This window comes from Mustela lutreola, chromosome 14 (genome assembly GCF_030435805.1).
Source record: "Mustela lutreola isolate mMusLut2 chromosome 14, mMusLut2.pri, whole genome shotgun sequence".
Classification (NCBI taxonomy): Eukaryota; Metazoa; Chordata; class Mammalia; order Carnivora; family Mustelidae; genus Mustela; species Mustela lutreola.
In genome coordinates, this window is record NC_081303.1 from 18,620,547 (window position 1) to 18,641,728 (window position 21,182).

Consider the following 21,182-nt stretch of genomic DNA (forward strand, 5'->3'; position numbering starts at 1 on the left):
CAAGCATAAAGAATCTAACCCAACGTTCAGGGCTACACCTCTTACAAGAGAGGGCGACCCTTCTCTGTTTCACAGTCTAGCTTTTAAGGGCAAAGGCCATGCAGTGGGGCCTGGCCACACACAGGTGGCCAATGAGATTGTAACACACACAGGAAACTCCACAGTGATGCTAGGTGACCAATTGAGTTACAATTTACCCTAGTAGACATTTGAACCAGCCTATTACACCTTGATTGGGATTGGTGCCCAAAAGGCTCCCAAAGGGCAGGGCCCATACTCCTTGGTAACGAGGGAGATAGCATGCATCCCCCCCCTCACTGATCGGATGTCTCCACCTGGCCTGACCCACCTTTGTATCTGGGCTTTGTTACCTGAAGCTGGTTTCCGGGACTTGTCTCCAAGTAAATCCCCTGGGGGAAGGGGAGCAGGGACAGTTTCTAAATAGGTCCTTAGAGTGTCCAGAATCTCTCTTGGGCCCTCCTACAAAAGATCAGCAGAAGGAATGTTTAGGGACTAATAGAAGCCAATGTTGAATCATGTACTCCGAAACAAGGCTTTTGTTAAAATGCTTTATATAGATTTCCTATTATAGTTAAAAATCTTTCTGATATAAAGTGGAACATTTGAAAATGTAGTCAGTCCTTAACACTTGGGCTGTAATCCAGTTCTTTTGGGGGAATTAAAAATAACTTTATCTTTCAAATATCTACAAAACCAGAAATGCAAGTCTAGAAACAAGTCAGAGTCCACCTATCTTTACTAACCTCCAAAGCTTGCCTATTTCTGTCAAAATGGTGAAGTTTTAGAATATAAGTGAGGTTCGGTGGGGTGAGGTCTGGAGCCGACGACCAAGAAAGAATTCTTGAGACATCTTTGGTGCAAAATGGTGGTTTTTAATTTTTTAAAAATTTTTAAAGATTTTATTTATTTATTTGACACAGAGAGATCACAAGTAGGCAGAGAGCAGGCAGAGAGAGAGGGGAAAACAGGCTCCCCGCCGAGCAGGAATCCCAATGCGGGGCTCCATCCCAGGACCCTGAGACCATGATCTGAGCCAAAGGCAGAGGCTTTAACCACTGACCCATCCAGGTGCCTCCAAAATGGTGGTTTTTTTAAAGCCCAGGGACAGGACCAGTGATCCCGAGGAATGGCTCAGGAGCTGGGGAGGCAGAGGGGATGTTCAGAAGGGCTGACATATGGTAAAGAAGACTTTCAGGATATTGGAGGCCTGGTTATTGTCAAGCCAAGTTGTGTTTTGTTTGTTTTCTCTAATGAGGTACCAATTGGGAGCTTCCTGGTGGGATGCCACATTTTTCCCATCACACATCCTTGTCAGTGAGTTTTAGGTTTAGAAGAAATTCAGCTTGATTTACATTTCCTTTCACCTCGGCCTCCTTCGGTTTCATGGAGGGGAGGGCAATGTTAGGGCTTCCAGAACTGCCTTGTGGGTCTTTGGAAGTTAGGCTCTTGGTAAGAAAGCCTCTTCCTTGTAAATCACTGGGACATTTGTAAACGGAGGGAGGGAGACTCAGCTCTTTCAGGACTGTGGTCTTTGGAAGCTGTTTGTTTTTCCTTGAGGGCAGCCAGCAGTTCCTAAGGAATGTCACACATGTCACAAGGTTGTTGGGGGAGGGTGTAGGGTGCCTGCTTCTGCTTTGTCCTTAGCTAGCCTTTTGCTCCCTCAGCAAAAATGTTTGTAGATAAAGACCAGGATATTGAAACAAAATTGCCCTATATTTCAAAAAGATATATTATATATTACCCTGGAACTCCGGGGGGGGGGGGGGATTGCATTTCTTCTCTGTTCCTTAAAGTTACAAATCTTCCATCTTTCAAATGTGAACCCAGGCCACCATCACGTGAGACTGAAGGAGGAAAAAAGGAAAGAGGCCTTTTTAAAATACAGAGACCTAACCACTCCTTGGGCCCAAACTCAACCACAGCTTAAGATCATCCCTTCCAAGGACAAATACAAACCTTAAAAGTCACCTCCAGGGTGCCTGGGTGGCTCAGTGGTTTAAAGCCTCTGCCTTCGGCTCAGTTCATGATCTCAGGGTCCTAGGATCGAGCCCTGCATTGGGCTTTCTGCTCAGGAGGGAGCCTGCTTCCCCCTCTCTCACTATCTGCCTCTCTGCCTACTTGTGATTTCTGTCTGTCAAATAAATAAATAAAACCTTTAAAAAAAAAATTCATCTCCATATGATCAAGTTTTAGAACCTAGGTGAGGTTTGGTGGGCTGAGGTCCGGAGCCGATGACCAAGAAAGAATTCTGGAGACATCTTTGGTGCAAAATGATGGTTTATTAAAGCACGGGGACAGGACCCGTGGGCAGGAAGAGCTGCTGCCCCGGGTTGTGAGGGATGGCAGGTTATGTACCCTGCTGTTGGGGGAAGGTGAGGGGAAGGGAGGTTTCAGTGGAGTTTTCATATGCTAAAGAGGGCCTACAAGGTGCCAGGATGTTCCAGGCCTGCCGGAGGCCTTGCCCTTGCTGCTGGATCAGTGTTCTCTTTAGACCGGCCATTAACATTAAGATAGTTGGGAGACTTTTTGGTGGGGTCTCACAATCCTGCTATCAATCGTCTTTGTTAGTGAGATTTAGGACATTTGTAAGCCAAGGGAGACTCCTGTCTAGCAGGATTGTGAGCTCTGCAAGTTAACTATTTGCTTATTGTCAGCCAGCCTCCTGCTCCCTCATCACATATGTGTACGTATGTCCACTAAATATATGATATTTGTTCTACTTCCGTTTGTAACCAACTATTGAATTGGTTTTAAATTTAAGCACATAAAATTCTCAGAAATAAAACACTACAGATGAATTTTCAGGTTCATATGATCTGGGGAAATATTTGGTATTAAAACTATTTAAGATTTGTTGGGTTTATATAAAATATACCATCTCAAAAAAAAAATTTGGTGTGATTGGGTTGTAAGGTTTTACAGGCGAGATAAACAGGACCACCAGGCGAAGTGGGTCGCAAGGCAAGATTTATTAAAGGCGGCTCTCCGGCAAAGTTTCATGAAGGGCCCAGGAGAAGGGGAGCCATGAAAGTTGCACCGGGAGAAGGTGGGCACCCTTGGGCGAGGTTCCGCGTGGCTCTGGAAAGCAGAGCAGGGGGGCGGGGGAGACGCACTGGGAGGGAGTTGGCGGGGATCTTTAATTGGGCCAAGGCAGGGGCATGGGCTCAAATCCATATATGGTAGGGTATTTGGTGATCGGAGGGTCTGGGGTGGGGAGTCCTGATACTTGTTTCCTCATAGGTATCAGGTTACCTATGGAGCCATGACCTGGGCATGCGTCCTTTTGGCCTGAGAGTCAAGGGTTAAGTAAGGAAAGGTGGGGGTTGGGGCTGAAAAGATGGAGGACGGGGGGGGGGGGGGGTCATTTCTATTGTTCCTCCTGCATTCCTGGAGCCCACTGACCCAACATTAGGGTGCCTAGGTGGCTCAGTCCCCTTAAGCTCTGACTCCTAATGTCAGCTCCCATTTGATCTTAGGCTCTTGAGTTCAAAGCCGCTTTTGGGTGTGGAGCCTATTGGAAAAAAAGTCGACAGGTCTTTAGAGTTACCAGCATTAATATACTTCTGTCTAGGTGTATTAATCAAATAAGTTCATGCTATCCCTGCTACAAAATTTGTGAGCAAATATCTGAGACTAGTAATGGACTTTATCTAATGTCTCATGAATTTTTTGTGGGTAATCTAAACAGAATTCTTGAGAGCAAAGGCTAAAGATAGATGAAAGTAAAATATTTATAGATTAGCTTTTAGCAACAACAGTTATATTTGATGGTATGTGTACTTAAAAATAGCTTCCAAAAATTTTTGGTTACCTGCAACTTCACAATTTTGCTAAGTTAGGTGATGAGTTCATTTAAATTCACTGAATATCTATATAATTTCCAAATAAGACAAAATAATGAAACATTAATGACTGAATGTATGTTTATCTACTTTTGCTTCCTAGTTAAACTAATGATAAAGTTTGGGTTTGTAAATAGACATGTTTTGTATTTATTTAAACAATTGTACTATGAAGACACAGACACATGTATGTCCAGAATAACATGTATTCACAAATTTATCTAAAAAAAACAAAAACAAAAACAGGTCTAATGGTTCACAGTTGCTTACTACTTAGATCTCACTAGACATTAGTTTCTAAGGGTTAAAAATTCAAATTAATCTATATGTTTAAAGCTACTAGAAATAAGAAAGGAAACATCTCCATATTAAAAAAAAAAGTATGCTTTTGGTTAAAAGAAGGTATGAGAAATGGGAATACTTTTTGTTAAGGGAAAAAGAAAACAATTTTGTTCAAACAGAGGCTGGAAAAGAGGGACAGCATAAGATAAAATTTGAGTGTAAAAAAGTTGTAAAAAGTGTACAGAGGGGCACCTGGTAGCTCAGTCTCTTGAGCACCCGATTCTTGGTTTCTACTCGGGTCATGAGCCCATGGATTGTGGCATGGAACCCACACCTGTGTCTGTCTGTCTCTCTCAAATCAATCTTGAAAGGTTTATGGAAAAAGAATCTTTAAAAAGGAAATTGATCTCTGGCCTATACTGGTTAAGATGGGAGTAAATTTAAATGAATTTTAATATCAAAAGTATACTGATATAAAATAAAATTGGGGTTTCTCTGTTAAAGACCAAGTTTTCTTGGTCTTTCAGTCAAGCAGACTATCAGTCTGCTCTTAATAAGAAATTATGAAAGGTTTTTTTTCCTTTTATTTTTTATTACTGGAGTGTAATTGGCATACAATGCTATATTGGTTTCAGTTGTACAATGTAATGATTCATTAATTCTGTACCCTGCTCCCCGTAATAAGTATAGTCACCATCTCTTACATGCAACATTATTACAGTGTTACTGACTATATTCCCTGTGTTGTATTTTTCATCTCCATGACTTTTTATTTTATAACTGCAAGTTTGTACCTCTTAATTCCCCTTATTTTATCCTCCTCCTCCATTGCCGCCTCTCTGGCAACCATGAGTTTGTTTCTTGTATTTATGAGAGTCTGTTTTGTTTTTTTAGATTTTTTTTTTTTTTAAGATTTTATTTACTTATTTGACAGAGATCACAAGTAAGCAGAGAGACAGGCAGAGAGAAAGTGGGAAACAGGCTCCCTGATGCCGGGCTCAATCCCAGGACCCTGAGATCATGACCTGAGCTGATGGCAGAGGCTTAACCCACTGAGCCACCCAGGTGCCCTGTTTTTTAGATTCTATGTATAAATGAAATCCTATGATATTTGTCTTTCTCTATCCGACTTCTTTCACTTGCTTTTTTTTTTTTTTTAAGATTTTATTCATTTATTTGACAAAGAGACAGCGAGAGAGGGAGTACAAGCAGGGGGAGTGGGAGAGGGAGAAGCAGACTTCCCACAGAGTGGGGAACCTGATAGATGCGGGGCTGGATCCCAGGACCCTGGGATCATGACCTGAGCCAAAGGCAGATGCTTAACAACTGAGCACCCAGGCGCCCCCAACTTATTTCACTTAGCACAATACCTTCTAGGTCCACCCATGTTGTCACAAATAGCAAGATCTCATTTTTTTATGGCTGAGTAATACTGTAATACTCATACACACACACACACACACACACACACACGCATATATCTTCTTTATCCATTCATCTATGGATGGACACTTGGACTTCCATATCCTGACTATTGTGGATAATGCTGCAACAAACACAGGAGTGCATATATCTTTTTGAATTAGTGTTTTTGCTTTCTTTGGGGAAAATACTTAGAAATGAAATTATTGGATTGTATGGTATTTCTTTCTGTCTTTTAATTTCTTGAAGAAACTCCATGCCGTTTTCCATAGTGGCTGCACCAATTTACATTCCCTTTGCTTCACATCCTTGCCAACACTTGATATTTTGGGGGGTTTTGTTGTTGTTGTTACTCGCCATTCTGACTAATATGAGGTAGTCTCATTATGGTTTTGATTTATATTTCCCTGATAATGAGTAATGTTGAGCATATTTTCAAGTGTTTGTTGCCCATTTGTATGTCTGTCTTTGGAAAAATATTCAGGTCTTCTGCCCAATTTTTAATTGTATTGGCTTTTGGTTGTTGATTTATATAATTTCTTTATATATTTTGGATATTACCCGTTATCATAAATGTCATTTCTATTTAGTAGATGGCCTTTTCATTTCGTTAGTGGTTTTCTTCACTGTGCAAAATCTTTTTATTTTGGTACAGTCCCAATAGCTTATTTTTGCTTCCCTTGCCTAAGGAGACATAACCATAAATATGTCGCTAAGGCTAATGTCAGAGATTACTGCCTGTGTTTTCTTTTAGGATTTTTATGGTTTTAAGTCTTACCTTTAGATCTTTATTCCATTTTCAATTTATTTTTGTGTATGGTATAAGAAAGTAGTCCAGTTTCACTCTTTTGCATATAGCTGTCCAGTTTTACCAACATTTATTGAAAAGACTGTAAGCTTCTAGGAATTTATCCATTTTTTTCTAGTTCCGTTTGTTGGCATGTGATTTCTTCATTGGTGGCCTCTCATAATCCTTTGTATTTCTGTGGTATCAGTTATTATCTCTCCTCTTTTATCTCTGATTTTGAGTCCTCTCTTTTTTTCTTGGTGAGTAAAACTAACATTTATCAATTTTGTTTCTCTTTTCAAAGAGCTAGCTCTTGATCTTTTCTGTTGACTTTTTTCTATCATTTTCTTTGTCTCTATTTCATTTATTTCTGCTCTAATTTTTGTTATTTCCTTATTCTACTAGCCTTGGGTTTAATTTGTTCTTTTTGAGTTCCTTTAGGTGTAAGATTAGGCTGTTCATTTGAGATTTTTCATATTTCTTGAGGTGGGCCTGTATACCATAAACTTCCCTATCAGCACTATTTTTGTTACATATTAAAGATTTTGGACTATTTTGTCTCCATGTATCTCTTAATTTCCTCTTTGATTTTTTTTTCACTGACTGTTTGGTTATTTGGTAGCATGTTGTTTCCCCTCCACATGTTTGTGGGTTTTTTTCTGTTTTTTTTTTTCTTATAATTGTTTTCTAATTTCATACTATTGTGGTTGGAAAGGGTGGTTGATATGATTCCAGTCTTCTTCAATTTATTGAAAACTTTATGTTCTAACATGTGGTAATATGTGGTTTGACCCTAGAGAATATTCAATGTACACTTGAAAAGAATGTTTATCCAGCTCTTTTTGGATGGAAAGTTCTTCATACACCTGTTAGTTTTATTTGGTCTAATGTGGTGTTCAAAGCCAATATTTCCTTGGTGACTTTCTTTTTTTAATTAACATATAATGTATTATTTGCTTCGAGGGTACAGGTCTGTGAATCATCAGTTTTATACAATTCACAGCACTCACCATAGCACCAGAAACCCACAGTTTATTTCCTGAGATTAAGAGTCTCTTATGGTTTGTCTCCCTCCCCAGTCCCATCTTGTTTCATTTTTCCCTCCCTTACCCCCATGAGCCCCTGTCCTTCCTCTCAAATTCCTTATATCAGAGAGATCATATGATAATTATATTTCCCTGATTGACTTATTTTGCTTAGCATAATACCCTCTAGTTCCATGTATATCACTGCAAATGGCAAGATTTTTGTTTTTTGATGGCTGCATAGTATTCCATTGTATATATACATCACATCTTCTTTATCCGTTCATCTGTTGATGGACATCTAGGCTTTTTCCATAGTTTAGCTGTTACGAGCATTGCTGCTATAAACATTCAGGTGCACATATCCCTTCGAATCACTTCGTTTGTATCTTTAGGGTAAATACCCAGTAGCACAACTCTGTTTTCAACTTTTTGAGGAACCTCTGTCCTGTTTTCCAGAGTGGCTGTACCAGCTTACATTCCCTCCTTGGTGACTTTGTCTGGATGATCTATTCATTGGCATTGTTAAAATTCCCTACTATTGTATTACTGTCAATTTCTCCCTTTATGAATATTAATATTTGTTTTATGTATTTAGATGCTCCTATGTTAGGCATATATATATTTACAAATATTTACAACTGCTCTATTCTCTTACTGGATTGATCTCTTTATCATTTTGTAGTGCCCTTCTTTGTGTCTTGCTACAGTCTTGGTTTTAAAATCTTTTTTGTCTTGGTTTTAAATCTATTTTATCTACTATTGAGTATTGCTATCCTGGCTTTTTTTTTTTTTTTTTTTTAACTTTCATTTGCATGGAATATCTTTTTCTATCCATTTTCTTTCAGCCTTCCCTTTTTTTTAGGTCTGAAGTGAGTCTCTTGTAGGCAAGAAATAAATGGGTCTTGTTGGTTTATATATTCATCCACCCTGTGTCTTTTATTTAGTCCATTTATACTTAATGTAATTATTGATATGTATTTACTGTCATTGTTTTGTAGTTATTCTTGTAGTTTTTCTCTATCCCTTTCTTCTCTTGCTCTCTTCTCTTGTGGTTTCTTTGCTTTCTTTAGTGTTAGGCTTAGATTTCTATTTTTTGTGTATCTGTTACAAGAGTTTGACTTGTGGTGACCATTGGGTTCATATATAATATCTTATGTATATCGAAGTCTATATTAAGTTGGTGGTTACTTAAGTTTGAACACATTCTTTTTTTTTTTTTTTAAGTTTTTTTAAATTTATCTGTTAGAGAGAGAACACGCACACAAGCAGGGGAAGTAGCAGGCAGAGGGAGAAGCAGGCTCCCTGTTGAGCAAGGAGCCTGATGTATGACTGGATCCCAGGACTCTGGGATCATGACCTGAGCCACCCAGGTGTCCCAAGTTTGAACACATTCTAAAAGCACTACATTTTAGTTCCTGCTCCATGTTTTATGTATATAATGTCATATTTCACATCTTTTTTATTTTGTTTTCCTTGATTAATCTTTGTAAATATAATTGATTTTATTATTTTTGTGTTTTAACCTTCATATTGACTTTATAAGTGATTAATCTGTATTTACCATATGTATGCTTTTTTAAAATTTTTTTAATATGTATTCTTTTAAAGGTAATTTTTCCTTTCATAATTTTCTTCTAGTTGTGGCCTTTTCTTTCCATTTAAGAATTCCCTTTAAGAGTTCTTAAAAGATTGGGTTAGAAGTGATGAACTCCTTTAACTTGTTTGTTTGGGAAACTTGTTCTCTCTCTTTTCATTCTGAGTGATAATCTTTCTGGGTAATGTACTCTTGGTTATATTTTCTCTTTTTTAGCACTTTAAATATATCCTGCCACTTTTTTCTGGTCTGCAAAGTTTATGCTGAAAAGTCAGCTAATAGCCTTCTGGGGTTTCCATTGTGTGTAACAGTTTTCTTTTCTCTTGATACTTAAAAAAAAAAATTTTTTTTAAGATTTTATTTATTTGAGAGAGAGTGAGAGAGAGCAAGCATGAGAGGGAGAAAGTCAAGGGAGAAGCAGACCCTTGCTGAGCAGGGAGCCCGAAGTGGGACTCGATACCAGGACTCCAGGATCATAACCTGAGCTGAAGGCAGTCACTCAACTAATTGAGCCACCCAGGTGCCCTAAATTTCATTATCTTTACATTTTGCTATTTTAATTATTATGTGTCTTGGTGTGGTCCTCCTTCATTTTGTTAGAAACTTTCTGACTTCTGGACCTGGGTGTCTGTTTCATCCCACAGATTAGAAAAATTTTCAGCTATTACCTCTTCAAATAAGTTTTATGTCCCATTCTCTCTTCTACTTCTAGTATCCCTATAATGTGAATTTATTGTGTTTGATGATGTCACCAAGTTCCCTTAACCTATTCTCGTTTTTATTATTGTTTTCCTTCTGCTCTTTGGCTTATTTTCTTTCCACTACCCTGTCTTCCAGATCACTGATATGTTCTACTGCATCTCCTAATCTACTGCTGATTCCCTCTAATAGATTTTTCATTTGTTATTGAATTCTTCAGATCTGACTGGTCTTTTTTTTCCCCGTCTCTTTGTTGAAGTTCTTACTGAGTCATCCATTTTTTTCTCAATCAAGTGAGTATCTTTTTCATAATTACTTCGAATTCTTTCTCAGACATATTATCTCCATTTCATTTAGTTCTTTTTCTATGATCTTGCCTTATTCATTCATTTTGGACATATTAATCTGTCTCCTCACTTGTCCAGTTCTGTGTTTGTTCCTATGTATTATATAGATCAGCTATGTCTTCTAGTCTTGAAAATACTGACCTTATATAGAAGAACTCCTGTGGTGCCCTAGAGCACAATTCTCCCCATCTCTCACTCACCAGCTCCAGGCACACCAGGGTGTCCCCTGGACACTCCCCTGGGTGGGTAAGTCTTCTTGTTGCGAATGAGCCTCAATTTCCTTCAGTCCAGCAAACTATAATAACCCACTCTGCCTTCTGTGGGCACACTGGACAGGGTTTACTCCCCATTCCATTAGGAGGCCTAGTTGTGGCCATTGCAAGCTTATTGGTGGATGGGGGCAGCAGTCAGCCTAGGCGTCTTGCAGTTAGCCTGTCTGCCACAGCTGCAGGCACACCAAAGGGGAGGGCTTGCTCCCTGTGCAGCCACCTAAGACATCTGGCCACAGACACTGTGTGTATGCTGGCATGTGGTTTTACTTCCCACCACCCCTCTAACCCCAGGGCAAGAGTCACTTTGCAGTGCTACTTATCCAGGCAGTAGGGCTGCCTGCCAGGGAGGGGGCAGGAGCCACTTTGTAGGGCCATATATTGATTTGCATAAGATTAAAAAGAATATAATCTCCTTGTAACAGGATATTATTGGAAGCATTGTTTTTATCTCCAAGGCTTTGACTAGAATATCACATGCAGGTTGGGACAGCTGGGGCCCAGGAACAGGGCAGCACTGGGTGAGGTCAGGTCCTTAGCATCATACCCTCTAAGTCCCTCCATGTTGTCACAAATGGCAAGATCTCATTTTTTATAGCTGAGTAGTAGTCCATCATTATGTACATTTACCAACTCTTTTTTTAAGATTTTATTTATTTGACAGAGAAAACATAAGTAGGCAGAGCATCAGACAGAGGGAGACAGAGAAGCAGGCTCTCTACTGAGCAGGGAACCCAGTGTGGGGCATGATCCCAGGACTCTGGGATCATGACCTGAGCCAAAGGCAGCCGCTTAACCCACTGAGCCACTCAGATGGCCCTTATATACGAATCTTTTTATACATTCATCTATCAACAGACCCTTAGGTTACTTCCATATCTTGGTTATTATAAATAATGCTACAATATACATCGTGGTGCATATATCTTCTCAAATTATTGTTTTTATGTTCTTTGGGTAAATACCCACTAGTGAAATTACTTACCATTTGGTATTTCTATTTTCAATTTTTTAGGAAACTATATACTGTTTTCCATAGTGGTTGTACCAACTTATATCCTACCAACAGTGCACATGTTCCCTTTTTTCCATATCCTTACTAATTCTTGTTGTTTCTTGTCTTTTGGATATTAGACATTCTGACAAGTATAAAGTAATACCTCATTGTGGTTTTGATTTGCATTTTTTTTTAATTGGCTCTATGCCCAGCATGGGTCTTCAACTCATGACCCTGAAGTCGAGAATCACATGCTGTATGGACTGAGCCAGCCAGGCACCACTGATTTGCATTTTCTAGATGATTAATGATGTTGAGCACCTTTTCATGTGTCTGTTGATCATCTATATTACTTAAAAATTTTTTTAAGACTTTATTTATTTGACAGAGAGATAGCACAAGTAGGCAGAGTGGCAGGCAGAGGGAGAGGGAGAAGCAGGTTCCCTGCTGAGCAGAGAGTCCGATGTGGGACACTATCCCAGGACCCTGGAATCATGACCTGAGCCAAAGTCAGAGGCTTAACCGACTGAGACACCCAGACACCCTGACTTAAGATTTTTTAATAAAAATAAAATTTTTTTTTGGTATAGAGTTGCCTAAGTTCTTTATTTATTTTGGCTACTAAGCCCTTATTAGATATATCACTAGCAAATATCTTCTCCCATTCAGTAAGTTGCTTTTAGTTTTTTTAAAGATTTTATTCATCTATCTGACAGAAGTAGGCAGAGAGAGGAAGCACGCTCCCCGCTGAGCAGAGAGCCCAATGCAGGGCTCGATCCCAGGACCCTGGGATCATGACCTGAGGTGAAGGCAGAGGCTTAACCCACTGAGCCACCCACCCAGGCACCCCAACGCCTTTAGTTTTAAAGTCTGTTCTCATTACTAGGAATGTATGTACCCATGTGTGTGGGGTTAATTTTTCTTCTCATCCTCCAATCAGTCCCTCTTTATCGCTTAAGTTTTCTAAATTAGTAGGATATCCTTTTGTCTTTGTTATTAGGATCCTGTATCTGACGACATAGTGGGTTATATAGTGTTTTATTTGCAAAACAGGTTTCTGTTGTTATGAGCAATGGTCTCTAGCTTGAGCCAAGAGGAGAGACTTCTGAATCCCTAAGGGGAGCTCAGAGGGTTTGCTCTCTGGCTAGCAGTGATTTGTCTATTAATGGGTTTAGGTTTTATAAAGGGACAATATTTGCAGCAAATGGTTGGATGGTATTATGTGGGTTTATTTTCTGTAGGTCTGTTTACTGTACCAGTTGGTGGTTTCTGTTTGTCTGCCCCTCCTATGTAGTTTCTGGGGTATCTGTTTGAGCTTCTACTTTTATGATTTGTTTTCAAGGGTGGTGGTCTAAATGGTGTAGGTGGCCAGAAAGGCCTTGTAGATTTGGGTCTAGATGGTCTATTGTGGTTTGGCCTATTTTTATTATGTGTAGGTCTGTTTTGTCTATGTACATGAATGTTAAAGCTACAGCCTTTATTTTTTGCTTTAACGTTTATTTTTCTTAGCAATCTCTACCTCCAAAGTGGGGCTCAAAGTCCCAACCCCGAGATCAAGAGTTGCACACTCTTCCAACTGAGCCAGCCAGGCGCCCCTCTGGCCTTTATCTTGATCTTCTTTCTCAGCTATTATGTCCTATAGGGGTGTAGCTTAGAAGATGACCTCTTAATCTGTTCTGTTGCTTCGACCTATAGCAGTGTAGGTGTCTGTCGCTTAACATAAATCATAGTTAATAGTCCTAATTTCATTATTATATTAGCTTCCCCTGCTGTTTTCCATAGAAATGTTTTAAGGGATAATAGGTAGAGGCCATCCTAATCTCCAGGTTGCTGCTACTCCATCAAATGAAGATATTTGTAGATTAATATTATCTTCTCCAGATGCTCTAAGGGATTCAGTGTAGCATCAGTGGTAATGGGCTTGAGGTACACAACCTTTATTTCTGTGAGGCCCAAGTTTTGTCCTCCTTTATAACATAAGTCCAATAGCCACTGGATTTCTATGACCAAATCAGTTTGTTGGAATGGTTTGTCATCATTTCTTGCCTGGTGTAAGCTCTCCAGCGACTCTGATTGGTTCCATATTATCACATTTGTCCTTTTGTCTATTACCATGGGCTTTGCAGAAGTTCGTTAATGTCCTGTGTCAAAAGAGTTAAAATGATTATCGTCCTCACCATGTGGATCAGTGCCCTTAGAGGCAAAAGGATCTGTGTTTCTTTCTACCCTGGAGATGCCTTTTTGGTGCCAGCGATGGCTGCACAAAGGATAGAATTGTAATGTGAGCCACAGGAGGTGAAAACAGAGTAAACCAAAGGCATATACAGAATAAAGATACAGACAGAATATGTGGGAGTCTGAGGTTTTTACCAAGGATTGCGGGTTTGCTGTATGTGTCCTCTCGGGCATCCAGGAACTGGTGAGAACAGAGGCGAGGGCATAGGTGTTAATCCTTGGAGCCAGGTCTTGGCATTGAGATGTCTAGTGCTGGTGTTCTAGAATGTGCATACCAGGGCTTTATCTGGTCCTTCCTTAGATGTTATCTGTTACAGAGAAATCATTAACTGCTTATCCCTTAGAAAGAAGACCTACAGTAACTAAATTATGCAGCCAGGTGTTAAGTGAGGGTGCATGTTCTAGCAAAAACAGAAGCAGGAGAAGGAGAAAAACAGATTTTTATAGCATTCTTCAGTTTCCCCATCTCCCTAGCACTCTTCTGCCTGTAGGCCTCTGTGTATCTGAGCTCTGTACTGTCTTCCTTAGTTGCTCTTTTTAATACAGGATATGACTGACTGGGTTGGATCATCAGATCAACACCTGGAGTTTCCTTAATTTTAAGTTTTTCCCAGACTAAGTCCTCAATAGCTCTTTAGGGATCTTCAGAAGTTAATACATAACCCATTCTACCCCTAAACCACCTCTTGAGTAATTTTGTCATGGTTTTTTAGTATGACACATTTATTATTTCCTCCTGCCAGTCACAAAGATCTATGATATTTTATCATCAAGATGCTTACTAGAGCATCCCAAATGGTTTATAATATGGTTAATCAGCAGTAAGATAACTGCTGCATGGTGGTGCCTGAGTGGCTAGTTGGTTAAGGGGCCAAACCTTGATTTCAGCTCAGGTCATGATCTCAGGGTCCTGGGACCCAGCCTCATGTCAGGCTATGTGCTCAGGGGAGTCTCCCTGAGGATTCTCTCTTCTTCCTCTGTCCCTCCACCTCCTCAGATAAATAAATCTTTTTTTTTTTTTTTTTGTAAGGAACTATTGTGGGCAACATTAGCACCAAATTGTCATAGAGTTCTATATTTCAATGTGGAATGGTATAAGCCAATAGCATATACAATAATGCCTTTTAATAAGCCAACAAAGAAACCTCATATTCCAAATTAATGATAGATTAATCATAATATGGTTTCCAGCAAATGGCAATGAAAGGAATAAAGTCTAAATTTTAGGTGAGGTGAACATTTTGTTAAAAAATGAAATTCACCCTAGTAAGTTAGAATAGCTAATTAGCTTTATTAAGCAATTCATGAATAAGGTATCATCTCATCTAGCAAAGACCCGCTCTAAGGAGTTGTACAGAATGAAAGATTTTTATAACAGGGAGGTAGAGCAAGGAAATTATTAGCAAAAGAAAGGATTGTGTTTCAGGCCAGGACATCTTCATTTAAGGGGAAAGGGACCAGTACAGTTTATAATCATGTCACCTCATTGGTGCTGATCAGAAAATTTCAGATTGAAGATCACACTCCTGGGATAGGGTAAAACTTCATTAAGTCTTGGTTTGCTGTGGTTGAGGGCTAAGGACTCCATTTTGGACGACTTGTTTCTTTTTTTTTTAACATATAGCATATTATTTGCCCCAGGGGTACAGGTCTATGAATCGCCAGGTTTACACACTTCACAGCACTCACCATAGCACATACCTTCCCCAGTGTCCATAACCCCACCACCCTCTCCCTAGCCCCCTCACCCTGGCAACCCTCAGTTTGTTTTGTGAGATTAAGAGTCTCTTATAGTTTGTCTCCCTCCTGATTCCATCTTATTTCATTTTTTCCTTCTCTACTCCCCCACATCCCCCTGCCCTGCCTCTCCTATTCCTCATATCAGGGAGATCATATGATAATTGTCTTTCTCTGATTGACTTATTTTGCTTAGCATAATACCCTCTAGTTCCATCCATATGGTTGCAAATGGCAAGATTTCAGTGGGTTTTGATGGCTGCATAGTATTCCATTGTATATATATACCACTTCTTCTTTATCAGTTCATCTATTGATGGTCATCATCAACACTTTAGGTTCTTTCCATGGTTTGGTTATTGTGGACATTGCTGGTATAAACATTGGAGTGCATGTGCCCCTTCGGATCACTAGGTTTGTATCTTTAGGGTAAATACCCAGTAGTGCGATTGCTGGGTCATAGGGTAGCTCTACTTTCAACTTTTTGAGGAACCTCCGTACTGTTTTCCAGAGTGGCTATACCAGCTTGCATTCCCAATAACAGTGTAGGAGGGTTCACATTTCTCCTCATTCTCTCCCAACATTTGTCATTTCCTGACTTGTTAATTTTCACCATTCAGACTGGTATGAGGTGGCCTCTCATTGTAGTTTTGATTTGTATTTCCCTGATGCCAAGTGATGTGGAGCACTTTTGCATGTGTCTATTGACCATCTGGGTGTCTTCTTTGCAAAAATGTCTGTTCATGTCTTCTGCCCATTTCTTGATTGGATTATTTGTTCTTTGGGTGTTGAGTTTGCTAAGTTCTTTAGGGATTTTGGATACTAGCTGTTCATCCAATATGTCATTTATAAATATCTTCTCCCATTCTGTCAGTTGTCTTTTGGTTTTGTTGACTGTTTCCTTTGCTGTGCAAAAGCTTTTTATCTTGATGAAGTCCCAATAGTTCATTTTTGCCCTTGCTTCCCTTGCCTTTGACAATGTTTCTAGGAAGAAGTTTCTGGGGCTGAGGTTGAAGTGGTTGCCTCAAGGATTTTGAAGGATTCCTGTCTTACACTGAGGTCCTTCATCCATTTTGAGACTATTTTTGCATGTGGTATAAGAAAATGGTCCAATTTCATTCTTCTGCATGTGGCTGTCCAATTTTCCCAACACCATTTGTTGGAGAGACTGTCTTTTGTCCATTGGACTTTCTTTCCTGCTTTGTTGAAGATTAGTTGACCATAGAGTTGAGGGTCTATTTCTGGGCTCTCTATTCTGTTCCATTGAGCTATGTGTCTGTTTTTGTGCCAGTACCATACTGTTTTGATGATGACAGCTTTGTAATAGAGCTTGAAGTCTGGAATGGTGATGTCACCAGCTTTGGCTTTCTTTTTCAGCATTCCTCTGGCTATTGGGGATCTTTTCTGGTTCCATATAAATTTTAGGATTGTTTTCCATTTTTTTTTAAATGGTATTTTGATAGGGATTGTGTTAAATGTGTAGATTGCTTTAGGTAGCATGGACATTTTCACAATATTTGTTCTTCCAATACATGAGCATAGAATACTTTTCCACATCTTTGTGTCTTCCTCAATTTCTTTCATGAGTACTTTATAATTTTCTGAGTACAGATGCTTTGCCTCTTTTGGTTAGGTTTATTCCTAGGTATCTTGTGGTTTTCAGTGCAACTGTAAATGGGATTGACTCTTTAATTTCTTTCTTCTGTCTTGCTATTGGTGTATAGAAATGCAACTGATTTCTGTGCACTGATTTTATATCCTGACACTTGACTGAATTCCTGTGTGAGTTCTAGCAGTTTTGGAGTGGAGTCTTTTGGGTTTTCCACATAAAGTATCATATCCTCTCAAAAGAGTGACAGTTTGACTTCTTTGCCGATTCGGATGCTTTTTATATCTTTTTGCTGTCTGATTGCTGAGGCTAGGACTTCTAGTACTATGTTGAATAGTGGCGGTGATAGTGGACATCCCTGCCATGTTCCTGATCTTAGGTGAAAAGCTCGGTTTTTCCCCATTGAGAATGATATTCACTGTGGGTTTTTCATAGATGGCTTTTATGATATTGAGGTATGTACCCTCTATCCCTACACTTTGAAGAGGACTTGTTTCTTTTTTTAAACACTTTATATGAGTTGATACTGGGAAGAGACAGGTTAGCCAACAGAGAGCTGACGTCCAGTGGCCAGTGCAATAGTGGGAGTCCTGTGTTACAAGAGCAGGTTGCTAGGGATTGATGGCCAGAGTGTTGATAGGTAAGATGGTGGTCTTAGCCAGGCCTCTGCATGGTTTTTGCCACCATTACTAGAGGAAGCGCCTTCATCATGGTGAGAACTAATTGCCCCAATGTTTTCTGAAAGAAATTTTATTTTTTTTTTTTTTTTTTTTTTTTTTTTTTTAAATTTATTTATTTATCAGAGAGAGAGGGAGAGGGAGCGAGCACAGGCGGACAGAATGGCAGGCAGAGGCAGAGGGAGAAGCAGGCTCCCTGCGGAGCAAGGAGCCCAATGTGGGACTCGATCCCAGGACGCCGGGATCATGACCTGAGCCGAAGGCAGCTGCTTAACCAACTGAGCCACCCAGGCGTCCCTCTGAAAGAAATTTTAGATCAATGAAGTGTAGCCTTGTGCAGATCAACCTCACAAACTCTCAGTATTCATGGTCTAATGTACCCTTGCATACTTACTTCTTCATGTGTTTTTTTGATAAGCCCTCAGGGGGGCCCCTCAGGTGCTGAGCTACTGGTTCTTATCAGTGAGAACAGATAAGATGTTGACTTCCTGACACAATTTATTCTTACAACAAAACAACAAAGCAACTTACCTCTGCAAACACTTGTTGTCTGTCATAAGTAGATTTGAAATCCTATCAGACCAATACGCAGCAACAGAGGAATCTGACTGCCTTTCTAGGATGAGGCCAGATTGGCTCGCTGGCCAGGGGATTGTGCACCTCAGTGGTAAACCCAGAACTTCATTAGGTAACCAATCCAAATGGGAATTGGTTGCTGTCTCAAAAAAGATTTATGAGCAGGGGAATTCCTCTGCCCTGGAGACTATACAGGTGGCCAGGTACTGGCCTCAGCTCCATAGGCCTGGCGGGCCTCAGCTTTCAAGTCTGGCCAGTGGACTATGCACTGAGTGTGTGGTGCAGCTCACTTCAGGGTAGACAATGAAGTGGAACAGGGCACAGGACTTGAGAGGCCAGGTCACTGAAGAGGGCTTTTGGGGTAAAAGGCATCACCTCAGGAATTCCCCTAAAGACAGAACCAATGAAAACTGGACTGCCTTGCCAGGATGAGGCTGAGCAGACCAGACCAGGTATCCTCCAGTAAAAGACACTTGGGACCCTGTCAGGCAACCAGTCCAAATATGTACTGATTGTAGCCATTTTAAAGCTGCCGCCTCCAAAAGATTTTTCTGGAAGCTATGGAAGTAGGATACCAGCCCCTGCTCCACAGGCCTGGGGGCCTGGTTACCCATGGCTGGCTGGCAGGGTACATACTGCACACATCCTAGCCACACAGGCCAGGGAAGCCAGGGATCTGGAACTGGACAAGTGTTGAGAGAGTCTAGTTGTCAAAAGCAGGCCCTTGGAGGACCACGGCATCTGCCCCATTCCAAGTTCTGACCTAAGCAAATGCCCATATTCCTCCTGATGGCATCACTGAGGAGACCAGACTGCCTGTCCAGAAAGGAACCAGTTACCAAGGTTCCCCATAATCTCTTGTTGGCAGCTACTCCAGCAGTCCACCAGGCCACTGGCAAGGTGGGCCAGTTTCCCACAGCTCTGCTGTTGAGAGAATATGCATCTTTGTGTAGCTCAGAGTTTGGAATGAGGAAGGTTCTTTATACCCCCTGTAACTCACTGTGGTTGCCATTGCTTGACACCTTGACATATCCATGCATCCGATGCTCACTGAGTACCTACCTCTTAGCTGGCATTGGGCAGCCTCGGGGCTCTATAGCTGCAGCCTTCCCAAACCCTTGCAGAGCCTCCAGCATAGAGAAAATTCACACCCAGAAAATCTTTCTGGGAAGGCAGCTTTAAACTAGACAGTCTTCATTTGATCTGCTGCCTGGCAAGGTCACAGGTTTGCCAGTGCAGGGTTCCAAGGCAGCCCACCCCAAAACATTCACCAACTACATATTAACAGTTTTGATTTAAAGTTAATTAAGAATTAGGGGCGCCTGGATGGCTCAGTGGTTAAATCTTCTGCCTTCGGCTTAGGTCATGATCCCCGGATCCTGGGATCGAGCCCCGCATTGGGCTTTCTGCTCGGTGGGGAGCCTGCTTCCTCCTCTCTTTCTGCCTACTTGTAATCTGTCAAATAAATAAATAAAATCTTTTTTGAAAATAAAATAAAATTACTTAAGAAATAGCCAGTACTGTAGGAAGAACCCTGATTCTCTTTTTCTCCAGAAACCAATGAGTAAATCTCTTACAATCAGCACCATCTTCCTGTTTTAATGTCCTTTTCCCTATATGACTTACAGAGAGCACTCTGGCCTGATCTCTAGGTTCAAAGTACACAGATTACTCATGTAAGTCCTGAGAGCTAGGAAATGAATTTCATACACGCTCTGGAGACTGGCAGTAAGTAGGGCTGTGCTCCTACTCTCCAGGGCTCTGTAACCAGGTCTGCCAGATTCGGGCTTTCCTATGCAGTCTCCTTTACAGATGGATCCTAGATCCCCAACCAAAAAGAGATGCACATCCCCTGGGTAACAGAAGGGTAACCGCAGAGCTTTCCAATCATAAAGACTTTCTACCTCCATCCACCTCCTTCCCAAATTTAGAGAAGAATTAGAAAGGTAAGTGCCCATTCACAACACTACCTCTGCACACACACACAGAAAACAGGTGACCAGAATATCTCCTAGATCTGCCTACAAATGAACAGCAGAATATGGATGTTCAGGGACTAATAGAAGCCAAGGTCAAACTGTGTACTCAGAAGTCTTTTGTTAAAATACTTTATACATACCTTACAAAGTCCTAAGTCTTTTGATTCCCATTTTAGGTAAAATCTCCCTGATACAAAGTAGCTAGTTGAATTTAAAAAGGTGACTCAGTCTTTTAGTATTCAGGCTGTACTCCAGGTCTTCGGAGGGAATTAAAACCAACTGCCTTATAAAAATATATGTTTATAAAAAATTAAAAAATTTAAAAAAAAAAAAAAACTGCCTTGCCTTGCAAATCTCCACACCAGAAATACAGCTCTAGAAACAAGTCAAGGCCCCCTGGTCTTTACTAATCCCCAGACTCTATTTCTCTCAAAATGCTTGCAGATGTTCAAAACATCAGGATATCAGAAAAAAAATACGCTGTGCTTCAAAAAGATAAATAACAATTACACTGAATCTCTTTAAAACGACAACTTGCATTCTTTCTCTATCCCTTGAAGTTATGAACCTTAGGTCTTTGAAATGTAAACACAGCCCCCAGTCACCTGAGACTGAAGGGAAACAAAGGGAAGAGGACTTTTAAAAAATACAAGCTGCTACAACAGTTGGGTATTCATCCTTTCTGATGGAGGCATCATACTCCATAGTGTATATGACCACATCTGTTGTAGCAACATGGACGGGACTGGAAGAGATGATGCTGAGTGAAATCAGTCAAGCAGAGAGAGTCCATTATCATATGGTTTCACTTATTTGTGGAGCATAACAAATAGCATGGAGGACAAGGGGTGTTAGAGAGAAGGGAGTTGGGGTAAATTGGAAGGGGAGGTGAATATTGAGAGACTATGGACTCTGAAAAACAGTCTGAGGGGTTTGAAGTGGCGGGGGGGGTGGGGTGGGAGGTTGGGGGAACCAGGTGGTGGGTATTATAGAGGGCACGGATTGCATGGAGCACTGGGTGTGGTGAAAAAATAATGAATACTGTTTTCCTGAAAATAAATAAATTGAAAAAAAAAATACA